Source organism: Manis javanica, chromosome 4, assembly GCF_040802235.1.
Source record: "Manis javanica isolate MJ-LG chromosome 4, MJ_LKY, whole genome shotgun sequence".
Lineage (NCBI taxonomy): Eukaryota > Metazoa > Chordata > Mammalia > Pholidota > Manidae > Manis > Manis javanica.
This window is the reverse complement of record NC_133159.1, coordinates 169,297,764-169,309,800: the sequence shown is the minus strand read 5'-3', so window position 1 is coordinate 169,309,800 and position 12,037 is coordinate 169,297,764. Positions and strand designations below refer to the sequence as shown.

At 52.7% G+C, this 12,037-nt stretch overlaps 1 protein-coding gene across 1 annotated transcript in view; it reads left to right on the top strand.

Annotated features, from left to right (window-relative positions):
- Positions 1 to 4,874: 4,874 nt before the first annotated feature.
- The window catches only part of SCN4A (sodium voltage-gated channel alpha subunit 4), a 42,879-nt gene continuing 35,716 nt past the window's right edge, over positions 4,875 to 12,037 (top strand). The window contains exon 1 of the mRNA XM_036997554.2: positions 4,875 to 4,977. The gene's annotated coding sequence lies outside the window, so the exon portion shown is untranslated. The remainder of the gene's footprint in view (positions 4,978 to 12,037) is intronic.

Below are 12,037 nucleotides of genomic sequence, written 5' to 3'. Positions count from 1 at the left end.
AATTCTGAGGGAGGCGGAGGCCCTTGGAATGGGGCCAAGCAGTATTGGAGGGAGTGGGCAGCCCAGTCTGGGGACACAGCCTGAGCAAAGGCCCAGAGGCAGGAACGGTCGGGCCTGGAAGGACCCAGCAGGTCAGACCGCCTGGCTGTGGCGGAGGAGCTGGGCAGAGAGAAGTCCCAGCAGCTCAGGCAGCTGTAGGTTAGACTCGAAGGCCAAGTTAGGGAAGTTAGGCTTTGCCATGTGGGTACTAGAGAGCTCTTGGTGGGTTTTGAGCAGGAGAAAAGTAAGGAGGCTATGTGGGCACAGCCATGTTTCAGGAAGATTCATGTTGTTCCTCAGATTTTTGTTTATGTCAGCCAGAATTAAAAGAACAAATGTCTGATGGGGATGTATCCTCCTAATGGAATACTGTATCAGCCATTGACAGTTTTGGTATACAGCACGGCTGTTGATGGGTGGAATGGTGTCGAAGAGAGTGGAGCAAAACAATCAATAAGCATAGTAAGATCTTATTTTTGTTTTGAAAATCACATGTACGTATGTGCATGTGTATGTACATGTGTGTGTAGAGAAAGAGAGGGAGAGGGCCTGGGAGAGAGCAGGCAACTATAGAGAAGCTGTCAGGCCTCACACCACCCCCCTCCCCGCCTGGGGGTCTTCTGCAATTGGTCTCACACTCACCTACAGCCTCTCCACCTGGGGGCATTTCTGGCCACAGATGAGGCAGCCAGAGCTGCTCCAGGAGCAACCCAGAAGCATCAAGGGACAGGAGTTGATGCTAAACTCCCCAGCCTCCTGGCTTCACTGGGACAATGCTGAAGGGTCTTCCCCACAGTGTGTCAGCCATGCCCATGGCTTTAGTCCCCAGCTGTCCCACTAATAGCCTGTTCATGGACCCACACTTTGTTGGCTTTTCTCGTTCCCTATCCCTTCTCCACTCCCTCACAGTGTTTCCTGGGATCTTCTTCCAATTAAACTACTTGTTTCTAAATCCTTGCCTCGGGCTCTGCTCTGGGGGATCCAAACTAAGATACTGACTCCCCATGTTCTCCACATCTGTCCCTAGGCTGCTGAAAACTCCTAGAAAAGGCTATTATAGTAGCTAGATAATAGATTTCTGTCTAGTGAAGTGAAATACCAGAATAGACACTCATTGAAGAAAATTCACCTGGGAGTATGAGGCTCACTGGATTAAACTGAGGCAAAGCTGGAGGCTGGGAGGCCAGCAAGGAGGTCACCACCCTCATCCTTTTAAAGGAAGCCCAGAGCAGGCTGGAGGTGACTAGAAAACAGAAAGGACCAGGTGGTCATTCAGTACAAGATTGGGGTTAACCCTACCTGGAACCTGTATTTTGGAAGACAGGGCTGAGGTAAAAACTATCTGGCTTCTGTGTTCAAGTTCTTTGTCAAGGGAAATGGAAGCTTTTGCCACTTGAAGAATGGAAAAACCCATACACTTACCTGCCAGAGCTATTTTACTTACAGAAGATTTAACATCAGCCCAGCACTGGAGGAGGTGACCTTCTGGCTACTCGCCCTACCTACTGTTATTTTCTTTGAGGCATTGAGCACTCCACCTATTTCCTTTTCATTTTTTCCTCAATTGGAACTCTTTTTTGCATCTCTGGTTTTGTTTTTTTGTCTTTTTTGGTGGTGTTTTGGGGTTTGTTTGTTTGTTTAGTCTCCCAAGACAATATGTACCAAAAGTCAATCCCTCTATTACCTTGAAATCTATTTATGGGAATAAACTAAATATGAGAAAAAAGATTTCTACTAAAATATGTCCATCACAGTGTTACTTTTAAGTGCTGAAAATGGAACATTATCTGAAGTCCCATAATGTGAATGGTTATTAGATGAAGGCAATTCACTCAAATGGGCAGAGGCATGAATGGGAAAAGAGAACTGCCTCCACCACCTCTCCTCTAAGGCACACAGAAGGGAGGAGTGGACTGTCAGGAGACAGGGACCAGGAGTTCAGACAGTGGAAGCAGCAAAGCAAACTGGAGCCACACCAGGGCCAGAAATGATGAGAGGGACCCCAAGGAGCAGCGCTGGGGAAAGACAGGAGACAAAAATGTCTGCTTTTCTTCTCAATGCTAGAAGCAGACCATTGCAAAGAAGAAACGGGCAGGCAGACAGGCAGACACCTGGATTACAGTAACAATAAAACTTGCTAGGCAGCTGCATCTGGAGAAGTTTCTCCCCACACAACAGGTGAAACCTCAGCATGGATGGGGGGAGGGTTCTTGACTCTAATGAGAAGGAATTCATGGACAGGTCAGGTGAGTGTAGCTAAGGAAGGAATTGAGTAAAGCAAGAGTAGCAGCGAGTGGCAGCAGCCCTGCAAGCAGCAGAGACCAAGTAAAAGCAGAGGGAAGAAAGGGAAGCTCATTGAACTCCTGCTCCACGTAGGGCAGATCCCTAGCAACTCCTGAAGCCAGGGTCACCTGGCGTCCAGTGTCTGCTTGGATCTGCAGTGCGTGGGAACTAAGCCCCTACCACCCCAGGATTTGGAGGAGCCACAGAGCACTGGATGGAGTGAGATTATGTTCTGAGAACTTCCCAAAGCAAAGAAAGGGGATTTTTGAACAGGATCCTAAAGAGCATGATCGTACAGTCCTGTTTGGGTCACCCAGGTGACGGGAACTTGCAAGCCCAAATCAGAGATCTCACTAGCCCTTACCTACTTGTCTGAAGTAAGACGGAGTGAAGACTGTGGTTAAATCTAGAAAATGAATGAAATAGCGAAGTTATAAAGATGCTTGCCACTGGGAAAAAGGGTCTCTTAATTAATCTCCAAGAGGCTTGGAAGAGTGCAGACAAAACACGGTAAGTTGAGCAGCAAGAAGGTTTTATTTAAGGCAAAATACACAAAGGGGAGCACAGGCAGCTTCAGAGAGCAGGCGCATTTAAAGCTTAGGATTTGTGTCCTTGAAGGATTTCAAGAATGAGGCCAAGGGCCAGGGGGCATGGGCCTGACCTGAGATCTCATGAAGTCTGTCTCCAGGGAAAGACATTATGTCACCATCCACAGTCAGTCCTCTAGGTAGTCCGTAAGATAAACTTAACACAGGAATTTGTTGATCCTGTTCTTCTCCAAGATGGTGGTTATTCTCAAGCGCAGGGAGCATATCATTCAGGACTGCTTTCCCTGTCTTAAGATAGGGTATTGGCTAATTACCATAAAGTATGTTAGGAATATTACCTCCTAACTCCCTGGTTTTTAAAATGTAATCTTAGCCTTAAGATGGAGTCCCTCCTGTTCTTACTATGCTGTTTTTCTGCATTTTCATCATATGCAGGAAAAATTAATCGTGATGTTTGTCCCATGTCCCCGCTCTACCTCAAAACTGCATGGAAAATGCTTGTCAGAAAGGCCAGTGAGCAAAGCAGGATAAAGACCTGTGCACAGAGCACACAAACACTCACACATAGGTTAGGAAGACACACTTCTGAGGGTGTGAGTTGACTCACCTAGGGTGAGATGTGGGCAGTCCAGGCATAGCAAGAACTTCTGAAAGCCTAGCCTGGCCTGGACCCCAAGGAGGGGCTCTACAAGACTGAATCTGGATGTGCAGAAAGCCTCTGGAGGAGAGGTGCCTTGGGCCCACCCCCAGGGCCTAGGGAGACCACTCCCCAGGCCTCCCTGTGCCCCTCACAAAGGGCATTCTGTCCTGGGCTCAGTCCAGCCGGAAGTTTGGCTTCCAGAAAAGGTAGTGTCAGGGGCGGGCATGGGAAACGCAGAGGGCAACAAAGGGAGCGATGGGGCACCATCAGTTCCCTGGATTCACCCAGGGCGTCTCCTGTTGGCCTGGGGCAGGTGCTAGGGGCCAGCCGGGAGACGGGTCATTTCACAACAGCTCCACTAGGGGTCGCCTCAGCCCCAGAGTGGAGGGTGGGGGAGGGGGTAAGCCAACCTCCTCCCTCCCCCGAGGACATCCCCTCCCCAAGCTCTGAGGACAGATGTCTAGCCAGTGGGACAGGGGGAGAGGGGGGTGGGCGGGGTGGAGAAATGACCCTTAAGATCGCTGCTCTCTCCAGCCAAACAACTCCTTGTGTGTGTGTGTGTTTCTTAGGATGTGTGTGATGTGTGCGTGTACAGATAGGCATATACCTGATAAAAATCTAGGGACAATAGGTATACATAGGTGGCCCTGGTACAAGTGAGCAGAAGTGTGTATATGGCGCAGACAACTGCATGGATATAAGAAACATGCCTGGAAATGCATGAATGCATGCACATGACTGGTGTGTGTGCACACACACTTGATAAAATTCTAGTGTCCTGAATGTGTGGCATCTATGTTCATCTGGGCAGGAGAGTACATATGAGTATGTGTGTATAATACATATATATGCACAAGTCTGAGGTGAGTGTGGAAGCATGTGTGTGTGTGTGTGTGTGGGAGCAGCAGGTGTGTGTGTGAATGGGTGTGACATGCAGTGGAAGCATTGGTGTGAATGTTTGAAGGGCAATTTCTGTGGGTGGCTGAGCCTGTGTGGGTGTAGCATGGGGTGGTGGCAAGGGTGTGCCTACAAGAGCACATATGTGAGTGTGTAGGGCGTGTGCTGAGGGAGTGCTTCTGGGAATGAGTGTGAAAGAAGATTCACTTGTAAGTAAGAATGAGCCTGTGTAAGTTTGGCAAGGGAGAGAGAACTGGGCAAGTGGCTCGTGTGCCCTGGTGTGTGGGCGTGGATGTGGGCATGTGTGCACTCCGTCGCCCGGGGTCAGTGGGCCCCCAGCCCGGGCGGCCCTGGGCTGAGCCCACAGCACGCCCAGGGAGGGAAGTCCGGCCCAGGCTCCCACCTGAAGATTGGCCCAGTCCTCAGGTTTCACACATGACCCTGTGACATCAACAGCAGCTGTCCCCGCCGGCCAGGCCCCCCCAGCCAAGTCCCCCAGAGTCCCAGCCCGAGCCTGAGGTGGGCACGACACTCCGGGTCCGGCAGCAAGCACTCTGCTCCCGTCCAACAGTGAGTACCGTGTCCCTCCGCACCGGGCTCCAGGCTGGCACCCCAAGGGCAGGCCACCCCAGGGGCAGGGCGCCCTGGCGCCAAGCCCAGCCTAGCTCCAAGGAAGTCACCACTTTGCTCCGGGCACCACTGTCCTCCTGCCCGCATGGGTCCTGCTTTGCAGCTGCCCCCACCAAAGCACCTATGTCTTGACCCCCTGTCCCCCACACTTGCCTCTCCCTACCCTGCCATCTGCTCTCTGTACCCCTGGCTGGCTGGCTGTCCCTGCCCTCAGCAAGGGTCCTCACCCTGGTTACAAATGGCCCAGTGCCTAAGGCTTGGCTCCTGATGGTCACAGGGTGACCCAAGGGACAGAGCCTGGGCTGTGTCTTTGGGAGAGGCGAGTGGAGAAACCCAAACTCGGCCTGTTTGCGGTGGCTCAGAGGGCAGGGGCGTGGGGGGAGGGCGGCAGGAGTCTGGGCAGGCAGCGGCGGCTCCTTTGCTCCACTGAAACAGGCGTCTGTGAGGTGCCAGCAGAGGACGTCTCCGGCTGCGCCGCCTGCCGGGGCTCTGCCCGCTGCCCCTGCCTCTCCAGGGCCTGCTTGGGGCACAGTTGGGAAGTGGCCCAACATAGCAGAGTGGGGTGTGGGGATGGGGACCAGAAAGCCGGGCTGAGGGGACTCTGGGAGATTCGAGAGGAGACTCAGAGCCAGGTTGTGGGGTAGAAGCTGGGGGCCGGGGTGCGGTGCCGGACTGCAAGCTCCCTCCCCGCTCCCTGCTGGCAGGGCTGGACACCCGGGACACGGGGAGGGCTGCTGGGCAGTGGCCACTGGAGGAGGTGATCTGGAGGCCTGTGGTGGTGCTCTGCAGAGGCGGCATTTGTTCTAAAGAGTGGGAAGGCCCTTAGAGGGCCCTGGGTGGGGGTGGGGGCTACTTGAGGCTTTCCCAGAATTCGCTGCTGTGGGAGCAAGGCTGGCCCCTTCCTCCACCAGGCTGAGTACCCTGTGTCTCCCTCTGTTGGGGGCACGGGGCCAGATCATGATGAGGGCTCCCTGTGGAGAAGCCAACTTCCAGGTGGAGACTGGGCACATCCCCTCCCACCCATACCACCTGCAGTGGGGCCTGCACAAAAATAAGTCACCCCAGAGCCCAGGAAGGTTAGAGCCCAATGGAGCCTTGAAGGCCATTTTATTCAGCCCCTAACAATCAGCCAGTCTGGGGAGTGTACCTAGAGATGACTTTCCACCAGTCCAGCTAGTCTGGAGAGAGCAAGGGGCTGACAGAGAGGTGGGGTGGAGCTGGGGCGGTCACCTGTGACCGAGGCTGTGACTGCCGCCAGGGGCCCAGAGCCGGCCTAAGGAAACCCCAGGGGTGGAGTGGCTGGACACAGGTGTGCTGAGCTGGGCAAAGGACTGATTCTCCCAGGACCCTCCAGATTTTTCTGGGGTCATCCCCGGTCCCCTTCCTGTGGCCAGCAGCCTTGTTCTGTGCGGCACTGGTGTGGACAGCTGTGAGCATCGCACTAGTGTCCAGAGCCACATCACCTGTGTGTGGATGACACGGGGGCCCAGACATCCCCATCTCCATCCCAGGCATCTCTCAAGGGGTTAGCTGGGATTTTATCGGGTTTGGGGAAGGTAATTAAGGGTCCTTCACAGGTGGCCCTGTCCCAGGCTGCCCCTATTTGTCATTTCCGGTTGGGAAACTGTGTGGGATGGGGGCTCAAGGCCCAGGGCCCCTGAGCTAGGCCGGCCTGGGTGTCAAGGTCTGCTCAGCCGGCTTCTCTCGCTGGGGTTTCTGTGCCCAGGCCTGAGGCTCAGGCCAAGGGGAGGCCTAAGTTAGATGCTGAAGGCATAATACGTGTGGCCAGATGTTGGGGGTGGGCCTAACAAGGTCCCTACCTTTGGGGGCAACTCTGGCCACCAGAGCAGAGAACACTGTAGATAACGGCAAGGAGGGGTGGGGGTGGCCCAGCTAGGGGTGGAGTTGAGAGAAGGCTCCCAGGGGAGACATAGCCAGAAAGGAGAGAAGGGATTGGGCCTGACAGAGAGGAGTGGAAAGGCTGCCTCCAGGTGCCAGGGAAGAGCTGCCTTGAAGGAAAATGAAAAACCCGAGGCCTGAAGCCTCTGAGAGTGGGTAGGGAAAGGGGAGGGCACAGAGGAGGGCAGACGTCCACAACCATGGTATAGCTTATACAACCCTCTGTTCCTGAGTCCTGGCTCAGGCTCAGAGGGTCCTTTCATCTACCAGGGGCACACAGCTAGTGAGCCGCCAGGACTCTGCCCACTGCGGCCAAGGCCCCTGCTCCCTGGGAGGAGCTGATGCTGGAGGGGGGCCAGGGCTGCAGGGCAGCAGGTTCCCATGGGCAGCCCTAGGGCTTGTGCAGGTGCTGGGCCTCCTGCAGGGGTCCCCAGCTCTGCAGCGGCAGAGACAGGACCGGGCCCCCTGTGGCTCCATCCGAAAATGCTTGTGGGGCTGGGAAAGCCTGGGTGCCCTCCACTCCACAGCCCCTGCCCCAGGCCTTGCATGTGCTCTGGCCCCCATTCTGCCTCATCAGCAGCAGCTATTTTTATTCCCTGCAGTTTTCAGTCAACAGCCCTTGTTGGGGGGATGGGGCAGCAGGAGCAGACAGGCAGCAGGGGTGCCAGGGAGACCCTGTGCCTCTCCAAGGGCAGCCGCCCCCTACCTGGAGGCCTCCCTGCCCTCTGCCTGGATGAAAAGTTCAAAACTGTAACAGTCATCAGACCCCATTCTGCTTCGGAACTGGTTTGCGAAGCCAGGGGCCCCCACCCGCAACACCTGCAAGCTAGGTGCTAGAAGGTCATGGTCCAGTTTAGACAGGGGTGGGGTGGGGTAGAGATACAGCTTAGTGTTTGAGAGCCAAGGTCTCTTCCGAGATTCCCCGAGGGCCGGGCTTCCAGCCCCAGGTTACTACATAAAAAACCTCTGGTGCATTACCTGCCTCCTTGTGCCTCAGTTTTCCTCATCCATCAAATGGAGTGATAACAATAGGATCATGGTCAGGAGTAAATGAGCCAATGAATGTGGGGTGCCCAAAACAGTGTTTGCCAAGCAATCAGCTCTACAGAAGTGTTAACTAGTAGTCATCACGGGGGTTACCAGGCTGTGACTCTGGAGTAAGAGCCCCTGGTGAGGGGGGAAGGAGCCATCAGAAGGTAGGGCTGCCTGGCAGGAAGCAGGGGGACCTCACCCTGTGCTAGGCACCCTGCACAGCTGGGAGGCGGTGTATTTTTCTCCTACCACGTGAGGGAGATCTTTTTATAAAATGGACAGCACAGCCCCTTCTACGAGGGCTTGCACTTTGCAAACATTGCCACGAGTGCCGTAAAGCCAATAGCAATGCTGAGTCCCTCCTTAGCACCCATGAGTGAGATCTGCCAGTGACTTGGGTCTTTTCTGAAGCTTGTAGGTTCTTGATTGGCCTAATTTTGAGAAGGATCTTTTGCCGGGATAGATGGTGAGAAAACATCCCTGGAGCAATTTCTGAGATAGAGCCAAGTTCTCTGAGTGAGTGGCAGGGCCAAGCTGGCTGAGGGGCGGGACACAGTCCCCCAGCCTTCCTTGGGGGTCTCAGGTTATAGGCCAAGTTCTTGGAAAACCAGGGCTGCTTTTCCTAGTGCTGGTGATTAGGACTCCAACTCCCAGGGCCTGGGGCCTGAGCAGGGCGGGCTCAAAGCCCATACTGCCTGAATGGTTGGGGTTGATGGAGGGAATGGGGAGCCAGGTCAGCCCTGGAATTCTCCAGGCTCAAGATCCGCTTTGAATAGTCCTCTTGATGGCCTCTCCGTGGACCCAAGGCAGGAAAAGGGCCTGTCAGCTGTGCATGGGAAAGGAGTCTGCAGGGCAGAAGAGAAGAGGGCAGAGGCAGGCATCTCCTGGGGCAGACCTCAGGTAGGGGCAGGCAGGGTGCAGAGGCAGCCTGTGTGCAGGATGGGTATCTGCCCATGGGTGGGCAAGGTGGGCCTAGATGTGTATATGTAAGAGAGTGTGCACGTACAAGTTTGAGGGGGCATCCATGGAGTCCCAGTCACCATGCTTGGGGGCTCCTTAGAGAGAGCCAAGCCAGCAGAGGGTAGGAAGTGCCAGGCCTGGGTGGAACAAAGCAGCCTCCCCTCCCTTTGGAGCAGCTGGGAAATGACTCATAGGAGCAATGAGAGAGTGTGTGTGTATGAGTGGACTGCAGAGAGAGTTGGGGGTTTTATGAGCATCAACTGGTACAAATAAAAACCATACCTGCATGAAGTCTCTTTACCAAACTATTGACATGTAATCCCCACCATCCACAACTTCCCTCATGAAGCCCAGGAGGCCCTGCCAGAGCCTGCCCACCACAGCCCACATGTTTTAGGGTCTTAGTCCAAGGACTGTGGTCTGTTTTTTGAAGAGGACAGACAGGTAAGGGGCAGGTCAGCCCAGGGAGCAACCTGGACAGGACCTCCATCTGGGCAGGCCCTGTGCTGCGGGAGGCAGGCAGCCAGGCCCAGCCTAGTTCCCCAAAGTCTGCAGGGAGGTGGTGTTTGTAGTAGCGGGCACATGTATTTGGCGTGAGAGTGCTGCATTCAAATCCCGGCTCTGCCACTTGTCAGCTGGGATGACAAATGTGAAACAATTGGAGCAGTGCCAGCCTGCAGTAAGCACCAAATGAATGTATCCATGACCGCTTTTCATCAAGAAATAATTCCTAAGCCTCCGCCTCGTGGGCCTGCACATGTCAGCATGACAGGAAAAGTGCTTAGATTTGGGAGCCAGAGAAACCAATCCCTCCCACTCATAATTGACTCCCCCAAGCCAACAGAGGTTGTAATTCTATGTCTTGAGATAAATTCCTTTGATTTAAATTCAGTCTTGGGCCTTTGCTTCTAGGGAAAAAAGGTTTCCAGGGCTGGCAGATGAGCTGGGCATGGTTTGCGGGAAGGGGGCACAGTTCACAGAATCCAAACACAGCCATTTGAGGACTTTTTCTCATTTGTGGGTCTTTATTTCATCAAGTCCCTAGACAACCAAAAGCCCTCTGGGTGGAGAAAAGGCTCAGGTTTGGGAAGAGGAGGCAGGTTGGGAAGAACTAACTGATGTTCTTTGACAACTTGGGGATTGGCAGAGAATGGGGCTGACTGTGGGGGAAGGGCTGCCGATACAGCCCAGACAGGAAACCAACCTTGGCCAACAGCAAGTGTAAAATAAATGTGGCCACCACTCTCTTACTCTTGGGGAGGACAAACTATCAGGCTAGTTGAATCAGATGCCTAAAAAAAGGGAGGCTTGTTTTGATCCAGTGAGCCAGGCATGGAAAATGCAATCAGCATTAGCCCACCCCTCACCCAGAGCATTCCTCACGTGACCTGCTTGTTTCCGGAGCTCTCAGGGCTCCAGAGTGTCCTGAGGTTTCCGCTCGGGCTCCCGGCTCCTGGCTCCAGGCCTCCCTCCAAGACCTCTTGGAGCAGACTTCCTCTGCAGAGTGTTAGACCAGGAGGAGAGGGCCACCCGAGGTGACTTCCTCCAGGCCCCTGGCCTGCCAAGGTTAAGGCCCTAAGTGCTGGCAGAGAAACAGCACAGCTACTCCTTTCCCATCCCCACCCTGGCCTGGCCCAGCTGAGGAAAAAGCTGTGACTTGAGATGTACAGCTAGGGGGACATGGGGATCCATTTTGCATTCTTGGAGCTGGGCCGCAGTGGGAATGCAGGAATTTGGGAAGTAGGCCACCCGAATGCCCGGTGGTGCTGTCTTTGGCCAGGGCAGAAAGAGTTTGATCTGTTTCAGTCTCTCAGAAAGTTCTGAGTCTGAGCCCCCACTGTAGGTGGAGCTTAAGGAGGGGTCTCCACTGATCACATGAAGTTCTGTCATCTTGCTCCCAATCACAGAGAAACAGAACAGCCTGACCTGGATGGAAGATGAAAGTCCATCCTTTGCTGGAGATGAAGGCCATGTTTGGTTGACAGGAGGCAAGGTGATTAAGGCCAACAAGCTGATTACTATCTCAGTATCCTTGGGGAAGTGCCCTAGAGTGAACAGGGAAGGCTCTGAGGGGCAGGTAACATCCGTTGTTAACCTTCCAGGGGTTTCTCACAGTGGCTTTTACATCCTAGGCTGCTAGGGCATGGCTGAGCCTCTTGGGAGGTTTCAGGCTGATGAAGTGCTGCTAGGTGGGTTTCTGGATGCTTGAAGGACCCTCCTTGAAAGCATAAGTGTCCTAGAAGAGAAGGTTCTAGAAGCATATGGCAGCAGGAGGTAGGGGGTGGTATTTGTCCTGAGCCTTATTTGGCCAATAATTTGAGATAATCAGTATCACAAACATTCATCTGTGAGGGACGGCCTTGAACTGAGAGCAAAAACCAAGATCCAACAGGCCTTCCCAAAAGACTGGAGGTGAAAATGTGCAATGAATATGGGGAGCTTAAATAGAGGTAGGTGTAAAATCCTACACCTGGATTTATTAACTTTGCATATTGAAACCTTGCTATAGTCATTATTAGTTCAGGAGCTTTTTTGGTCAATTCTTTAAGATTTTGTACATAGACAATCATGTCATAAATCAAGGCAGTTTTAGTTCTTCCTTTGTAGTCAGTATACCTTTTATTTCCTTTTCTTGTCTTATTGCATTAGCTAGATCTTCCAAGGTGATGTTGAAAATGAATAGCGAGAGGTGACATCCTTGTGTTTTTCCTGATCTTAGTGGGAAAGCTTCTAGTTTCTCACCATTAAGTACTGTGTTAGCATACGTTTTTTTATAAATGTTCTTTATCAGGTTGAAGAAGTTCTCATCTATTCTTAGTTTGCTAAGTTTTTTATCATGAATGATTCCTATTTTGCTGAAAGTTTTTATCATGAATGGCTGTTGGATTTTGTCAAATGCTTTTTCTGCATCTATTGATATGATCATATGATTTTTCTTCTTTAGACTACTGAGTGATGGATTACATGAATTGCTTTTCCTTGTGTTGAACCTGCCTTGTGTACTGGGGATAAATTTCACTTGGTCATGGTATATAATTCTTTTTATATACTGTTGGATTTGATTTTCTAATATTTTGTTGAGTTCCAACTATATTCAAAAGAGAAAAAT